At 41.6% G+C, this 18,921-nt stretch overlaps 1 long non-coding RNA gene across 2 annotated transcripts in view; it reads left to right on the top strand.

Moving 5' to 3' along the window:
• The window catches only part of LOC126295478 (uncharacterized), a 57,501-nt gene extending 46,840 nt beyond the window's left edge, over window positions 1-10,661 (top strand). For both annotated transcript variants that reach the window (XR_007552496.1, XR_007552495.1), the window contains exon 3: window positions 10,327-10,661. This is a non-coding gene — a long non-coding RNA (uncharacterized LOC126295478). The remainder of the gene's footprint in view (window positions 1-10,326) is intronic.
• The last annotated feature ends 8,260 nt before the right edge of the window (window positions 10,662-18,921 follow it).

Below are 18,921 nucleotides of genomic sequence, written 5' to 3' on the forward strand. Positions count from 1 at the left end.
TCACCACTACAGTACTGTGGCATTCTGTACGTTCCCCCCTCGAAGAGCTCTGGGGTGCTTACCACCTCCTACACCGATTGATCTAAAATGGCGGATAAAGTGGACATGCTTCTATGTCTCCTACTGGCACAGAACACCACTTACTGGCGGGATTGTGTAGTGTCTCCACCGCAGAGGTGGCAGCCGTTAATGGGGCCCTCCATTTTATTAGTCGGGCTTCCCTCCCCTGTGTTTCAGTACTTATCGACCCGACGAGCAACCCGCGAGCTGTCGACCGGTGCTACTCCCGTCACTCTTCGGTCTCCGCCGTCTGTGACCACCTCTCTGCCCTCGCTCGTGCTGCCCGCTCGATCGTCTTTCTCCGGGTCCCGAGTCGTGCGGGCGTCCCGGGGAACGAACTGGCCGACCGTTCGGCTAGAGGAGCAGATATTTACCGACCGTTCCCTTCCGCAATTCCGGGTGTAGGTGCGGGGATCCGGATCGAATCTCTCTTTGCTCGAAAGTAGAACGACAGCCGGTGTGCTACTGCTTTCGGTAACAAACTTTGTACAGTCTAGGCACCTACTGCAGTTAGGGGCTCTCCGTTCCACTCCTCTCGGGAGTAGTCGGACGTCTTTTGTCGTCTACGCGTCGGTTGTACTGGACTCGCCCGTAATTTTCCCTTTGTGTGACGGGCCACCCCCACAGTGTAGCTGTGGAGCCGGACTGACGGTGTCCAATATATTGGAGGAATGTCCCCTTCTTTTGGCGCCCGTACTAAGTTTAGCATCAGAGATTCTTTCGTACACAATTCGGGGGTAGTTGAACTGGTGCTCAGTTTCCTGTGTGAAAGTGAGGTTTATTTTCAGTTGTTTTACTCCTGGAGTAGGGGTAGGTTGGTTGTGGTTGGGGTCTCTCTTCGTGCTTTGCTAGGTCTGGGACCCGTGTCCAGCCCCCCCCCTTCCTGTAAAGACCCCTTTTTTATCCCTCTGTTTCTCCAGTTTTCAGATTTGGTGTACCGTTTTATGCCTCCTCCTGTGTGTTTGTTTTAACTTCCTCTGTTTATAGTTTGACCCCTCTGACTGGATTGACCCACTTTTAGCAGACCCTTACACGAGTAACTTTTGAATCTCGGGACTGACGACCTCGCCATTTAGCTCCCTAACCCTCCCCCCCCCCCCCCCCCCCCCCCAATCGATCGGTAGACTATCACAGTATCACTGCTTCGACAGGAATGTTGCAGTTTTGCATTGTATTTTTCAGAGTTCATCCCCTAGGCCACTGGTACCCAACAGGTGGTCCGCGAGATGTTATTAGAATAAAAAATATATTTCATACGATAACAGATCTGTAGCGAACGCTAACTTCTGCGTCTAGCATCTTCCTAGAGCCGGCTGGCACTAGCACACTCTAGCGCAAAACTAGAATTAGATGGAGGCAAAAATTACAGACTTCCGGGCATCGGCACACGAGGACTACGAGAAACTAGCCGATGAAAAAGATCTATTTGCGACCACGTATCGGTGTGAGCGAGAATTTTCTTCCTCGTGTTTCGTGAAAAACTGATATAGGAAGTGGCTTGACATGCGGTCTGATTTCGGAGTGAAAGTTTCAAGTTTGGAACCTAATATATCGGAAATAATGGACTCGAAGGTCAGATTGAACTCATTTCATTAAGAACTGAAAATTAAAACTAATTATATAATGATGGAGTTTTCTGTTATAACTGTGTTTTTTCAAATAAATAATACCTTCTATGAAATTAGTGTTTTCGTATTTTTCACACGTCTACTCGATGCAATCTCAAGTGTAATTCACTTGAAAGACCAATACACTCAGTTTTAATTTTTTCCTGTCATTTTCAGTTCATACTCAATTTATATTTTAAAAAGGAGTTTGTTATACTAAACACTCAGTAATGAAAACAAAGATTTTGAGCAATAATCAAAATTTAACAATAACAATGATGCCTAAATTGAAAAAAATTTAAGCTCAATATTTTTTAAATAATGAATTTGTCAATTGTTTTTAAGTGCCAAGAATAGAAAACGTATAAAAAGACTCTTAATTTGGCTTTTTTAGGTGCTCGATACTGCGATATGACGAGGTACCGATCGTGCTCGACGAGGGGGTCCTCGAGAAAATTTTGTTGGGATCTCCTGCCCTAGGCAAACTGAGTAACGTAAGAAGCGTGTTCAAAAAGGAACAGGAATTTGTTAATTTCATGGGGTCTATATGTCTAATTGTCAAGCTTTTGTTTAACTTGTTGATTCACGCGTTCTCGATGTGTGTTTGCATTTTCTGCTGTTTCGAAGATTTATTTCATTTTTGAAGTATGAAAATGTTATATCTGCTCTAAAGTGCCCTGGATGCTGTGGCACATACATCACTGATGGCACTGTGGAAGAAATAAAGAAAATTGTCCAGAAAAATTGTCAAATCACCATCAGAGAGGTTGCTAATGACGTCGGCATACCCTCGGGCACTAGCCGAGCAATTTTTTCAAATGTTTCGAGCGTGAAGAGTGTAGCAGCAAAGTGCGTTTTGAAATTGCTGAAGGAATTTGACGATCGTCCAGAACTTGTAAAGAAAATTATAAAAGGTGATAAAACGTGGGTACACGATATGGCGTCGAAACTGTGGCCCGGTGGTCCCAATGGAAACTGCCCGAAAAAGTCTGGAAAATGTACAATGTGAAGACTCTTCCCACTCTTTACTTCTATTTGCAATGGAATAGTGCAGCGCGTGTTCCTGCAACAAATCTGGAAGTTACGTGCCATGTGCATGAAACTTTCCTAAGAAAGCAACCAGAAATGTGGCAAAACCAATTGTGGAAAATGCATCACGGTTGTGTGCTCACTCACGTCTCAATGCTCGTTCGTGACTTTTTGGCAAAAAAAAAAAAAAAAAAAAAAAAAATTGTGAACCTGAGCCACCGTATTCGCCGGACACGGCTTGTTCCTTTTCTATTCCCGAGGCTGAAGAGGACTTCATCGTGCCACCGTTATTGACATAAAAGCAGAATCGCAGAACACCGTGTCAGAAAGTGAGTTCCGGAAGTGTTCCGAGATTGGAAAAATTGCTGGCACAAATTTATTGCATCTGAGGGGGTTACTTTGAAGGGAACAAAGTTGATGTTGATGAATAAATAAAGATTCTTCAAGAACAACAAATATTTCCATACTTCTTGATCACACAATGTATATAGTAAACAGTTGCCAAGATACTGGGCCAACAATCTGTACCCGAAAGTAAATCAGGTGAATTTACGTCCAGTGATACAGCATTTGGTCAAATCGAGATCGAGCTTTTGGGAGAAAGAGACCGAGGGTTTTAAAAATTGCAAAGGTTGCATTGTAGCGTAGCTTGTTGCAGTCCATAAATTTCTCAAAAACATATGTATACGTATTCTTGAAAAATGTTACGGTCTCTCCTGCATTACCCACTGGGAGACCAGAATTACTGTGTATCTGTCACCACTGCCCCAATATAGAACATTCTTGAGATCAGATCTCCTGAAGTGGGATGTTTTTTTTTTACTTGCTCGGGTGGAAGATGTCGAGCTATGCCTCTTCATGGAAAAAGTCGTAATTGCCTATCCCTCTCCTCCCGTATATGTGGAATGTGGTCCTATTTGAAATTAATTACCTAGACTAACAGTAAGCTACAGTAATGGCATTCATTCACCTGAGTTTTTTGTAGAGTAACAGGTTGCAGTCTAATAGTTAGGAAGAACAAAAATATTTCCAGTAACTTAAGCTGTATGCTAGTTATCAGTCAGTTACAAATGTTTCTTTTTGTTACAGTTGCAATAGTCTTTCTGAATCTTAGCTCTCTTTCTGTCATCATTTAATACTGAAAAATCTCATTTAATGACTATTCACAAAAGGTCTCTCTATTGTACTTCAGGAAAGAAACGGCCACAACAGTATCTTATATATCTCAATCACAGAATTTAATCGTAACCCCATTATTACATGTTGAAGACAAAGAACATAATTTTTCATTAATTATGGTTACACCGGGCACCTCATATTTAAACCCCATTTGTCCATTTATTACTTAGACTGGACTGAAAACACAGTTGCAGTCGGTAAGACTTTCCCTTTTTCTAATACCAAAAAAGGCTCCAGAAGTGCTAAACAAATCAATATCATTCTTACCCCCTATGAACCGTGAACCTTGTCGTTGGTGGGGAGGCTTGCATGCCTCAGTGATACAGATGGCCGTACCATAGGTGCAACCACAACGGAGGGGTTATCTGTTGAGAGACCAGACAAACGTGTCGTTCCTGAAGAGGGGCAGCAGCCTTTTCAGTTGTTGCGGGGGCAACGGTCTGGATGAGAGACTACTACAGTAGTAAAAGTTTATATGCCAACTACCTCTGCCGATTATGAAGAAATTGATTAAATGTATGATGAGAAATTATTCAGGTAGTGAAGGGAGACGAAAATTTAATAGTCATGGGTGACTGGAATTCAGTAGTAAGAAAAGGGAGAGAAGGAAATGTAGTAGGTGAATATGGATTGGGGCTAAGAAATGAAAGAGGAAGCCGCCTGGTATAATTTTGCACAGAGCACAACTTAATCATAGCTAACACTTGGTTTAAGAATCATGAAAGGAGGTTGTATACATGGAAGAATCCTGGAGATACTAAAAGGTATCAGATAGATTATATAATGGTAAGACAGAGACTTAGGAACCAGGTTTTAAATTGTAAGACATTTGCAGAGGCAGATGTGGACTCTATTGGTTATGAACTGTAGATTAAAACTGAAGAAACTGCAAAAAGGTGGGAATTTTAGGAGAAGGTACCTGGATAAACTGAAAGAACCAGAGGTTGTACAGAGTTTCAGGGAGAGCATAACGGAACAATTGATAGGAATGGGGGGAAAAAATACAGTAGAAGAAGAATGGGTAGCTTTGAGAGATCCAATAGTGAAGCAGCAGAGGATCAAGTAGGTAAAAAGACGAGGGCTAGTAGAAATCCTTGGGTAACAGAAGAAATATTGAATTTAATTGATGAAAGGAGAAAATACAAAAATGCGGTAAGTGAAGCAGGCAAGAAGGAATACAAACGTGTCAAAAATGAGATCGACAGGAAGTGCAAAATGGCTAAGCAGGGATGGCTAGAGGACAAATGTAAGGATGTAGAGGCTTATCTCACTAGGGGTAAGATAGATACTGCTTACAGCAAAATTAGAGAGACCTTTGGAGAAAAGAGAACCAATTGCATGAATATCAAGAGCTTTGATAGAAACCCAGTTCTAAGCAAAGAAGGGAAAGCAGAAAGGTGGAAGGAGTGTATAGAGGTTCTATATAAGGGTGATGTACTTGAGGACAATATTATGGAAATGGAAGAGGATGTAGATGAGGATGAAATGGGAGATACGATACTGAGTGAAGAGTTTGATAGAGCACTGAAAGACCTGAGTCGAAACAAGGCCCCGGGAGTAGAAAACATTCCATTAGAACTACTGACGGCCTTGGGAGAGCCAGTCCTGACAAAAGTCTACCATCTGGTGAGCAAGATGAACGAGACAGGCGAAATACCTTCAGACTTCAAGAAGAATATAATAATTCCAATCCCAAAGAAAGCAGGTGCTGTCAGATTTGAAAATTACGGAACAATCAGTTTAATAAGTCACAGCTGCAAAATACTAACGCGAATTCTTTACAGACGAATGGAAAAACTGGTAGAAGCTGACCTCGGGAAAGATCAGTTTGGATTCCGTAGAAATATTGGAACACGTGAGGCAATACTGACCTTACAACTTATCTTAGAAGAAAGATTAAGGAAAGGCAAACCTACGTTTGTAGCATTTGTAGACTTAGACAAAGCTTTTGACAATGTTGACTGGAATACTCTCTTCCAAATTCTAAAAGTGACAGGGGTAAAATACAGGGAGTGAAATGCTATTTACAATTTGTACAGAAACCAAATGGCAGCTATGAGAATCGAGGGGCATGAAAGGGAAGCAGTGGTTGGGAAAGGAGTGAGGCAGGGTTGTAGCCTCTCCCCGATGTTATTCAATCTGTAGATTGAGCAAGCAGTAAAGAAAACAAAAGAAAAATTCGGAGTAAGTATTAAAATCCATGGAGAAGGAAAAAATGTTGAGGTTTGTCGATGACATTGTAATTCTGTCATAGACAGCAAAGGACTTGGAAGAGAGCAGTTGAACGGAATGGACAGTGTCTTGAAAGGAGGGCATAAGATGAACATCAACAAAAGCAAAACGAGGATAATGGAATGTAGTCGAATTAAGTTGGGTGATGCTGAGGGAATTAGATTAGGAAAAAGAGACACTTAAAGTAGTAAAGGAGTTTTGCTATTTGGGGAGCAAAATAACTGATGATGGTTGAAGTAGAGCGGATATAAAATGTAGACTGGCATGGCAAGGAAAGCGTTTCTGAAGAAGAGAAATTTGTTAACATCGAGTATAGATTTATGTATCAGGAAGTCATTTCTGAAAGTATTTGTATGGAGTGAAGCGCTATATGGAAGTGAAACGTGGACGATTAATAGTTTGCCCAAGAAGAGAATAGAAGCTTTCGAAATGTGGTGCTACAGAAGAATACTGAAGATTAGATGGGTAGATCACATAACTAATGAGGAGGTATTGAATAGGATTGAGGAGACGTGAAATTTGTGGCACAACTTGACTAGAAGAAGGGATTGTTTGGTAGGACATGTTCTGAGGCATCATGGGATCACCAATTTAGTATTGGAGGGCAGCGTGGAGGGTAAAAATCATAGAGGGAGACCAAGAGATGAATACACTAAGCAGATTGAGAAGGATGTAGGCTGCAGTAGGTACTGGGAGATGAAGCATCTTCCACAGGACAGAGTAGCATGGAGAGCTGCATCAAACTAGTCTCAGGACTGAAGACCACAACAACAACAACAACCTAATCCTTTATTAATTTTTTGGAGACGATGATGCTATGAGATTTTTTCAATACCTGTTCAATGAATTCTCCAAGGCGTTTAATGTGTGGGACCCTGTTAATTTTACCATATTTTATTTTCGAGCATGGAATATGTTTTTGAACAAAAGAGTTCAGTTTTGTCAAATTAAAGTTGTAAACTTACCTTTTCTTCACATTCTTTGAGTATTTGTAGCTGTTTGACTGCAGTCTGCTCATCCAGGCAAATTATTAATATTGTTGTTGTTTCTTCTTATATAATATTTCTTGAATCTGTTGTTGCTGGTCATATGCAAGACAGGGCCTTAAGTTCCTAATCTGGTAAGGCCCAACAAGCAATCAGTGTATGAGAATTGTTGTTTGGACAGCAAAATAACAAGTAAAGAATTGCTGAAAGAGAGAATTTTATTTAAACAGGTAATATGGTATTGCCTTCTTCTGGCATACTGATCTGTAATGTAGCCCTAGATTCAGATTATATTGGAAGGTGTTTGTGAAGCCCAATATATGCAGAGTTGCGGGGAGCATTATAGGTAGTAAACAGTAACAGTTTTTACTCCGAATTCAGTTTCTGATCACAGGTGATCCATATTTCGTATTACTTTAGATTGTGACATTAGCTGTGTGTGTACGCTTCAGAATTAAATTTCCTGTTCTGTCCCCTACACCGATAAGCTGTAATACTGACCACCCGCCCCCGTTTTCATTCTGATCCGTTGTTGGAGTTCCATGCAGCAGCAGTTCCATGGTTCCTTGATACATTTCCAGAGCTGTGCAGCAGCAGTGTCAGAATTCTTGCAGTTTACGAGAAGGTGTTTTGTCTGTGCAGAGCTGGTGCCCAATAGCCTTCCAGGTGTGCTGTGTCGGGCTCAAGTTGGGTCGTACAGTGAAGGCTTTCACGACCGGATGGTACTGTTGTTCATAATTCTTCCGGGTTACATGGCTCCTGAAGACATTCTGGTCAGTTTTGGTATTATATCTCTGTTTACTATGATTTCGGTCAATGAAGTTATGGTTTACATAACGGAAGTTTTCCCTGAAGATTTGACCTCTGTTTAGACACTGTCTCACATCTAGCCAGTTTCAGTGGGATGATGAGTTTTATGAGCAAGTGGATGGTGTTGCCATGGGTAACTCGTTGAGCCCTTAGATTGCCAATTTTTACATGGAGAAATTTGAACAATTAGCATCAAAACAAATGAGAAACCGTGTTGTCAGTATCGTTATGTAGACAACACATTCGTGGTTTGGACACACGGTAAAAAAGCCTTATCAAATTTTTTTATTATCTTAAGAGCATAAACCCTAAAATTCAGTTTACCACTGAAGTGGAAAAAGACCAGGCTGTTTAGTTGTTCAATATGTTAGTCATGAGACAGGCCGATGAAAGTCTAAAACATAAAGTGTTTCGGAATTGCACACATACTGAACGATACTTACATAAGAACTCCAATTGACTCCCACAACAAAAAAGAGGTGTAATCAAAAGTTTAGTGGACAGGGCAAAACGAATTTGTACGCCGGAACATCTGGATACGGAACTGAATCGTCTGAAACGGGCCTTCGGAAAGAATGGGTACTCAAACAAAGAAATTAATAGTTTTAAGACATAATTACAGCAGGCCAAAGGACAAGGATGGTACACAGCAATGGAACAACACAGTGACTTTACCTTTCATTAGTAAGATTAGAGATCGAACTGGCAAAATTTTGCTGAAACATAAAGTGAAACCGGTATTCAAACCTAGCAGAAAAATAGGACAAGTACTTCTTTCTGTTAAAGATAGAAGGCCGCCATTATCATCTAGCGGTGTGTATAAAATTCCGTGTACCTGTGGCAAGGTGTATATTGGTACTACGAAAAGAAGTGTGAATATGAGGGTAAAGGAGCATAAAAGTCTTTGCCGACTGGGAAAAACAGATAAATCGGCCGTTGTGGAACGTGCACAATGCAGTCAGGTGACCGTGTATTTAAGTTCTGTGAAACTACAGTTTCAAGTGCTACCAAGAACTATTATCCATGACTGTATAGGGAGGCTATCGAAATTTATAAATGTGAAGATAATTTTAATAGAAAAGAAGAGGCCTCGAAATTAAATGAGATATGGACAGTGGCGTTAGAGAATAGGTAAGTGATTTTTATCTATGACGGACTCTCATCCATAGTTACAGTCTATCTTTGACTAGTTTTCTCTCTGCTACGATGTGCAAGCTAGACCACGCCCAGTTTGCTTTGTATTTAGGCCGCTCTCCGACTCGTCAGTCGGCAGAACCAACCGTACCTCTGAGGATGTCCAACGTAGTATTGCACAAAACTATAGGAATAGAAGAATTCCACGAATCACAGCCATATAACCCGGAAGAATTACCCACACAGTCGGGTCGATACGACGGCCGAGGTGTCGGTGCGAGTCCACTGCCGTGCTCCTTGAAACACTAGCTCTGTCCGGCCTCGCGACACGGGCTGTCGCTTTGCTGGAAGATACCACTGCCATCGTGGGAGACACCGAGGACGAAAGGGTGCCCGGCGGCCCTCAGCAATGTCCACGAAGGCCGCAGCTGTTACAGTGCCGTCAATTACTGGCGCAGGTCCCGTGGAAACTCTGGCGGACGTCTCACGTAGAATAGTACCGAACCCGTGGCACAGTGCCGTTTCCCCGGATGACGCCACAGGTGGATGCGACTGTCGACGCGGTGTAGCGAGAAGCGTCATTCGTTCGATCGGGCGATACGTTTTCACCGATCGACGGCTCGATATCGACAGTCCAGTGCCCGCGGCAGACCTAATTGGTGACGTCGCTGAGTCGAGTGGGACTGCGTGGTGTTACGTGCCGCAGGTCCCCGCGATCAGTAAGGTGTGCCGACTTTGGGGTCTGAAACGTTTGTGCCCGTGTCAGTATTGCACTCTCGTCATCACATTTGCCACAGACCACCTTCGGTCCCGCTTTACAGGTCGTCCGAGTTTCCGATCCGGTAGTCTCGTGACAAGATGTGCGTGTCGCACCAGTAGCACGCGATTGACCGGCTTCCTACACACTCGTTCCGACGCGGCCTGCCGTTTGTCGAAGTCGCTCGTGTCGCATATTTCCACATTTATGGTCTTTGTCATTGCTGTAATGCTACCCCACTACTCTCGGCTCTGCCTACACGCTCTCCTTACCACGTCTCGTGCTCGGGGCACCGCCGGTCAACACTCGGACTTGTGGCGGGCGGCGGTCGTAATGCCGGGGCTCGTCAGTGTATTTAATTGCCTTTTTTTAAAATCTGGAGGCTTCTTTGTCTTTTATTGGTCGTATATTTTCCCCTGTTATACTTATAGTTTGTACAATTGACAATTCTCTCGCATATAAGCATTGAGCTTTCACCACTGTGCCGTACTGTGTTAATTCAATTTTGTTTTCGTTATCTTCTTATCTTCAGGTTGGCGAACGGGCAAAGTCCACCGGTAAACTCTACAGGGAGCTGTCTCGGAGGAGGTGTAAGCGGATGTTGACGGTGAAGTATATTTGTGTGTCTCGATCCGGAACTGCCGGGGACGTCGATTCTCGAATGTCAGTGTCGGAATTTATCTGTAATATTCCCGAACGGACACTTTGTCAGGATGGCTCGTAGTGTGCAGTGTGTTTATTGGCCGGTGCATTCTAAACATGTAAGACACCAGTGGATTGTCTGTATATTGTAGAAAATGAGTTTTCCTGTCCATTGTGTCTAAATATTTTTGTTAAGAGCTGCAATAAAAGGTTGTGTGTGAGAGAGGAGTGTGCTAGTACTGTTTCTTTATTTCTGTGTCTCCCTTTTGCAGCCAGACTCCCATTGCGGGGGTCGGTCGCGAGTAGCGTTCCTGCTGCCTCAGTTTCTCCACAGTTATTATTTGAGAGATTGTTCTAGTGCCTCCAGACTTATTTTAGGAAGAGCAAATTCTCATATCTTCGTCTTTAGTAAAGTGACTTCTGTTTTTGATTTTTCAGCTAATCATATGACATTATAGGGTGCTTTCTTTCAGAACAGTGAGGTCACGACTTCCCTTGCGTTATTTCGTTCATTGTGCGGATCTGAAGAATTACGGCATTCCACTCCCTTCTCTGAGAAAAGATGTGTCAGTCCTAGAGTCTGACAGACTGTTAATATCTATTTCGCCAGAAGTTCGTAAGAGTTGCCGTCCTGAATGTAATTTGTCATGTACAGATTTTGACAGTGACCTGGTGTAGTGGTAAGCTTGTTTATGTACATTGTCACATGTCGGTTAGATATGTATTTGGTTTCAGTACTAGTGACTTAGTGTTGTAATATTTCCTATTTTTGTGATGGGGTAATGTCACTGTAAAATAAACAGTAAATTATTTTGAGACTTTTTTTACTCGTTAAGGATGAGGAGAGAATTTTGACTGTGGTACAAAATTGAGCCACGGACACGGAGGATTCCCAGACATTATAAATTTTCTGTTCACTTGGTGCCAAAATTCGGCAGTATTTTAGAAATAAGTTTACATCTGGCTTGTTGTTAAACGTATTTATTCACAATCGTGATGTCATCTGTTCTGCTATTCTCGTGCCCCAAGTAAATAATTCACCCTGCTTTCAAACATTTGTAAATGACATTTTATTTATTTATATTTAATTTTTATGGCAGTTTGTGCCTCACCGTGGAGCTGCCAAATGTCACATGGGCTGTGTGGAAATTAAGACTGCAGTAGGACACGAATTTAGGAGGTGTTGTTGCACAAAGTAATGTGTTTGTAATATGTCCAATGAATCAGTGCTTATATATGTCATTTTTACTTAAGTGCTACACCCTTTTATATAGATGACGAAATCCTGTCTTATTAGGCACAACCCTTCCCCATTAACACAGTGATGCACACGAGTGCTCTTTAACGGGTCTGATCTCGAACAGCCTGCTCTGCCCCTCAGACTAGAGAATGAAAAGGGGAAAAATAAATAAGGAAAGTCTTACTGTTGTCAAACGGACAGCACGGAGACAGACTGACTAGTGTTTTCAGACAGCCTAGCTGTTTCGTTCAGGCTCAGTGGAAACAGCTACTGTACAGATAGGAGTGCTGAAAGAACAATCTGGAAAAGTTGCCTTACAATTCTCCTTTGCGAAAACTAAATTTATGACAAAACTACGTACGGAAAAATGGGAGTAATATCAAATTCGAGTATTGAGGAAGAGTAATTGAACGAGACATTTTGGAGACGGAAACCTTTAACGTTAGAGGTAATAACGGGGTGTACATTGAAGGAGTTTCCAATTTCAAAATTAAATATCTCAAAAGCTGAGATGAGTTGAGGGCTGTAACAAATAGTATGTTAATTGTGAAAGCTGTAAGAATTTTATACAGAAATTTTTAAATAATTTGAAAAGCTGCTAACAGATGGAACTGTCATTGCAATACGTAGTGCCTATAAATAGTGCACTGCTGCTGGGAGCGATCAGTTCCGTTGCTGAAATGTGAGAAAGCTTAATGTTCCGCTGGAAAAGATTGAAATCTTATACTCGGTTGAGCAGTGTGTTTTTCCGGTACCGAATATCAAAGGTCAGAACACACTCCTACGGAAACAGTGTGTAATTTTCAAACACAATTTAATGTTCCAAAAGGACCAGAGTCGAAAAATCATTCGTAAGCTCTTTGCCAGACTCTAACAGGCAGTCAGCACGGCGCAGGATCTCGCGCGGACTGTCTGGCCACTGTTAAATTGTAATTACTTCCGAAAATGCCTGTACGATTTCTGGAATTATTTGGCAAAATCTTAGGATATCTGGTTTGCTGTGTTCCGTCACACAGAAAATACTGGGACAGAGCCTACACGTTTCCATTTAGGATCCGTGAGAAAGAGCTGACTTTATGAACCGGATTCTCACAGTGAGTGATGGAGGACTCGGTGGCGGGTGCATTTGGCTCTTAGGTGAAGCACGCTTCCATCTGAATGGAGTCTGGAATGATAAAAAAAAAAAAAAAAAAAACTGCCAGTCTGCAAATTCAAACGTGAGGTTGGTTTACAAAATAACGTGCCCAGACTTACAAATGCATAACTACTTAAGCAGACAAAACAGTTTCAGACACGGAAGGTGAGCTGTTTAATTGGCAAGCCACACTGCGGCACTCGGCCAGTGTTTGCACCCCCGATACAGTGGAAATGCTATTCGGCCAGAAGTTTTCTTGCTCTCGGACTAAAACAAAATAGACTGTCACGGATGTAGCTGCCCCGTTTGCTGTGGAACCGTCGATCTGTGATCACAAAGCAGTACGGTTTATTTCAGTAATTATTGATTCTTCCAGCCGTGTTGATTTCCAGTTCGTTGCTGTACTTTTTGATTGTCCAGATGAAGGTATTGTAGTTCGTCGTAAGAGTCCACTCCGCCAGATGTGGTACAAAACTTGTGATTCGCATGTTGTTACCTAAGTCGTGTGCTCAGGAACGTCCTTGTCACTTAGTACATTGTTGTAAATGAAAATTTGATCGTGTCCCGATTTTACTCACTTGACTGGAGTTTCTTTCTGTAGTATTTTCAAAATTACCTTGGTTTGTCATAATAGATTTTGGGAACCCTAGCCTCAAGCTATACGATGCGGAAAGTGAAACTAAACTCGGTGAGTTCTTAACGGAAATTCTACCAGATATAGAAATCTCTCGCATATTTAGTCACCAAAGTTGTCTGAGGCATTTAAGGAAAAAAATATTTGAGAGGGACCTGTCCTGCTTTTGTCTTGTGCAGGCGGTGAAGCAGCTACACTCCTACAAAAACAGACCAGTCAGTACGCGTAAATGAGCGTTATCAGTGCACGACTTCAGTGATCGGAGGGTTGCACTGTGGACACACGAAAAAATAGTTTCGTTTGACTGACATCGTAGTAAAAATGTATGAGTAACACTGGCATGACATGCATAAAAGACTGTTATCTTGTTGAGGGTGGTAAGTGCAAATCTTACAACAGAAATTTTATTACTTAATTTTTTTTACTATCATTCTGTAGGTGACCTGGCTAAAATGAAAGGTAACCGTAATGTATTTTGTTTTTAATGTCATCTCGCTCGTTCCAATTTCTGGTTGAGTGCTATGCTCCGAATTCTGTAAACGGAACGTCACCTGGAAAGGACACGGTTAGACTCACAGTCTCCACTCCGAATACTGAGAGGTAAAATTTGATAGTACCTCGAGTGACAGACGACAGTGCGTACACGCCAGACACAAGGTGAGCACCGGGAACAATCCCGACTCCGAACTGACAAACACCACGCGGGTGGATGCGTCTTGGTGTCCTCCACAGACCTACCCTCATCGTGAGCTGCTCTGCCGTGAGGTACGCCGCTCCGGTTGCGATAACAGAGTCGACGTGGGTCTCAGTGAGACTCGCCACGTAGTCACCGGCAGCCGACACCGACACCGATCGCTGCGATCTGTCCACTTGCAGGTGTAGTGATTAAGACAAGTAGCGAGTCTGAAAAGGAGCTGCGAGAAACAGATCCGAATCATCCACTGTTCGGAACTCGCCCACCACGACTAAAATCCGCACAAAGCTTCTCCGTTACAGAAGCGCCGATTCCGACTCGGACAAAAGTCCGCCAAACTGAGGTGCAGAGTACCGCGGGCACCGAAAGAAGAGCTACCGTCGGGCTCCCGTCTCCGGATTCGGAACATACTCGGCAGGTCGACGAGGGCCGAGCCGCGGGACCACTCCGAACGAGTGGGTAACGGTGACGACGAGCTCTGCGAGCGTAGGACAGGGCGAGGTTCCGAACACTCGTCAGTTTGCAGCAATTTAAAAGAGCCTCGAGACACGGAAAACTCGTCTGCGACGAATGACCGTACCGTTCTCGCTGCCGAACGTCGGACTCTCAATTCGTGAAAGTCCTCGATCGTTAAAACGTATTAGATTGAAGTTTTAGCATTATAATGTGTTTCGGCGTTCTTTTTGGACTCTGATAAAATAAGTAAACAAAGATTCTGGTGGCAACATAATCTGACACTTTGAATTAACTACGTTCAAAACTATACCTTTTAAGATAATAAAATAATGGATCATGATAGATAATGATAATGGAGATCATGATAGATAAACAAGTACATAATCTGGGAGGATAGAAATTTATGGCACCCCTTGCCTATAAGTGCAGTCACGTTAACATGAAACATCGCAAGGTAAAAAGTAAAAACCATTTTTGCAGATGACCCAGGAGCTGCTGCTCGCGTTCTTTGTTTTATTAACTTGACAAACCTGTCTAAGGACGTTTGATTATGCCTTTTTTAAAAAAATCCTATGCCTGTTAATATGTCTTTTATAGTGTTGTCCCTTTTAGTTGCTGTTTTAACCTTGCGCCTCGCGGTGCAATCCTAACTTAGTCAGGGCGCTAATGACCATTGTAGTTGTGTGCCCTAAACCCACAAAAAAAAAAGTAACTGTTAATTGGGATGTGTTGGCAGTAAAAATTTTAGATACTGTAGGTGAGTTCAAATGGACGTAGGTTGCAGTAGTTATTCGGAGATTAAGAAGCTTGCACGTGATGGACTAGATTGGACATGTGATGAAATCAGTCTAAGGAGTGATGACCACAATATTTAAGCAGCAGTAATGCAGGTACGAGAAGCGGTCAGACTGATCGAAGGCAAGAAAACCCGCATGCTGGCTGACCCCCATAGAATTACAAACAGGTGTTTGTCCTTCCCTCGTTTCTCTTATTTTCCATTTCTCATCATCAGTAAAGAGTCCAACTGCAGCCTTCGGTCCACAAAATTTGTGTACATCTATTCTGCCTGAAAATTTCAACAACTGTTACAGTCCTTCAATTAACAAAACTTACACAGATGCACAAAGCCACAGGGAAAGGAACACAGTCTAGAATGAGTTTTGGACTAATTTCACTTAAATAGTACTGTCAAGTTACAGCAGAGCACGGAAGCTGATCTGGAGAAAATACGAGCAGTGGCAGTGCACTCTAGTGTGGAAGTATTGCAGCGCCACGACCGGCCGTGAGTTAACACAGCTGCCAGCCGTGTAATCGGGGTGCCGAGTGAACTGCTGTCTGTCGGAACAATGTCTCACACGTGTGCTGTTACTGTCGCTCCAACTTGCAGATGTGGATATGCTGATTATCGCCCGCATCTGAATAGGGTGGGTAGGGAGAGATACTAGATGAGCATCTGGCAGGATGGGTAAGGCGACACATCTTTTGGCTAGAATCAGATTACAGATAGACAGCTTCAATAGGAATTAGAACTGTGTAGAACCATGAAATATGGAATAGTTACCAGAAAATATAAATTAGTTTGTTCCGTCAAAACATTAGGATGCTGAATGAATAGGTAGATGAGCTTCTTTTATGTCAGGAAGGAATACGAAATTCGGATGTCTGTTTTGTGCCTCTCAGCACCATGTACTCTGTGATGGAGAAATTAAATATAAGGGATTACAGGCTAGCATCATGTGTGTGTACAGTTTACTTGGAAAAAGGAGTATTAACACAAAAGCAAAAATATAGAAGCAAGAAGTTTTTGTGTAGATCACAATGTAAAAGCATGTGCTTGTCAGTTGTTACTACAGAATTACGCACTTCTAATTATAACACTCCTAGGGGGTCTAGGAGACTATCAGTGATTTAGGAGAAATCTAGACGAATTGTTGAGCTTTCTGCCAAACAAGTTGAATCAGTCATTAGTTTGTGAGGATTTTAATGCACTTTTCTCAGAAGATTCTGACAGGTAAAAAGTGCTAGAACCATTATTTGGGTGTTTGAATCAGATTCTGGTAGTGAATTTAGCAACTTGTGAGCAGGGAGACAACAGAACCCCAAATCAAAATATTTGACACAGCTCAGGCTGAACAAGTGAAGTGCAAGAAATTGTTAATGGAGAAGGGAAATTTATTTGAAGCCTATGATAGTATAAGTTCTTATTCAACAAAACCACTGGAATTTAATAAGAGTGTAAAATATTTGCAGGAATATTGATATTCTGACAAATTAATAATGCAGACATCTTTAGCGCATTTCTGCACGCTAATGTATTAAGGAATAATTGCTTGCTAAAGTTAATACAAAGAGGTGAACTATTCGTGCATCAATTATCTACTGAATGTACACCACGTATCTCATTTTTTTAAGTATCGCACGCGTTTCTACAGCTATCAAAGTTTCATAAACACTAATTATCATGGCTGTCTGTATGGGACTGGATGAAATTATTTTATACTTTTTGCCGCATTTGAAAAATAGAGTACAATAAAAAATCATTTTTATTTAAATAGTTACTGAAGCTAGTTTTCACACCATGGCATACACCAGATAATTCCACTCACTTCTTTTATTGGAATACTTAACTATCACCACACTGGTTATGCAGAATGTTTAACATCCTATTAATTAAACCATAAAATCATAAGTATTCCTGTAGTATGTCAGGCAGTTGTGATTCAGCAGCGAATGATAGTATGAATATGATGTGCAAGATACTGAAGATATAAAACAAATTTTTCCATGCTACCTGTTTCCTAGGGGCATATTTCAAAGACATCTTCCTCTCGGCTCTGGCCTTGCATACCATTAGTGATTTACTATGGCAAAAAGAGTTTTCTGCATCGTTGGTTTAAGTATCGCAAATCTGTTAGTTCCTTTGGTTTAAAATGGCTCCAGAATAAAACAGTTCGATTAATCACTGAAACTATAATCGGCTGATCTCATTAAATCTGGTGTCTATTAAAGGTGCAGAAAATTCGTAACTGTCCATTACAGTTATATTTGGAAATGGAAAAAATGTTCATCTGCAAAACAACAAAACTTTACAACGTGACGCCTCATACGTGGCATTACACTTAGTGAACAGCTCGAAAGCAATTTAATTATTAATTTAAAAATTTAACATTTCCTCTTATGTAACGTTCATTCCTTGGTACTTGATTTCCATTAAGTTTAATGTATAGCAACATTTTACACACATGTTGAAGCTCTATTTGCACTTGAGATCGTTTACAGTTGTAACCTCTTATACAAACAGTTGTAAAATAGAGAGAGATTAAGAAATCAATTATGCTGTTATTCAATTTGCTTTCTTTTTACGTTTATTATTTTGATTTGTTCAAATTTGTCGCTTCCCGTGATGATGAACTAAACACGAGTAAAAAATTAGAACAACGTGCTTCAGGATTTGCACACCACAAATTGAAACGAGACTCTGTCTCGGGGCCCACCTACTTGACATTTTTCTGTATGTTTCAAAAAAGTGTACACATGTGAAAGCACCGATACTGTAGGCCTTTGTCTGAATTTAACCTCAACAAGCTACTACTAGTTATGTCATCGACTTGAACAAGTTGAAATACTGCAGGTCTCTGCTACTTGATATACTCGACGGGGAATCTTAAATTTTCTAATCTACGTTAATGCGTGAAATTCCACTTACTGAAATACGGAAGCAACCGATTCCACCCATCTGCTTTGACCTGTAACTTCACAAATATGGCGGAAATGACGGTAAACCACGAATCCAATATGGTGCCTATGACGTCATTATGTAAACATTATAAAGAAGAAAGTACATCAAAAAACAAACACACACGCACACGCACATTCCACAAAAAGCCTAATGGCACTAATGGGACAAGCACCGGAAATTTGGGGTTTCTGGGTGGGGGGCAAACTAAATATAAAAAAGTTAAGACCCCCCCTCCCCCCATACAAAACCACACAAAACGACGAAAAAAACCGACAACACAAAACTCCCTAAATTCCACTAAACACAATATCATCTAGGATCTGACACTTCCCTAGACCTACGTAGCTCAACAGCAGCTCCCGATGCCACAAATTGGAATCGAATACTGCCCTTGACCTATACAGCTAAACAGCATCTCCCAATCCCATAAATTTGAATTGAACACTTCCCTTGACCCCAACACAGCTATTAAACTAAATCTGCCGTTTGTAACGTTCGTGAGTACAACGCTACACGTGCAGTTTGAGTACATACGTCACAGTATTAAATAAATGATGTACATCTATATTCTATGGGAAAATAAGATA

The sequence above is a fragment of the Schistocerca gregaria genome, chromosome 11 (assembly GCF_023897955.1).
Source record: "Schistocerca gregaria isolate iqSchGreg1 chromosome 11, iqSchGreg1.2, whole genome shotgun sequence".
Classification (NCBI taxonomy): Eukaryota; Metazoa; Arthropoda; class Insecta; order Orthoptera; family Acrididae; genus Schistocerca; species Schistocerca gregaria.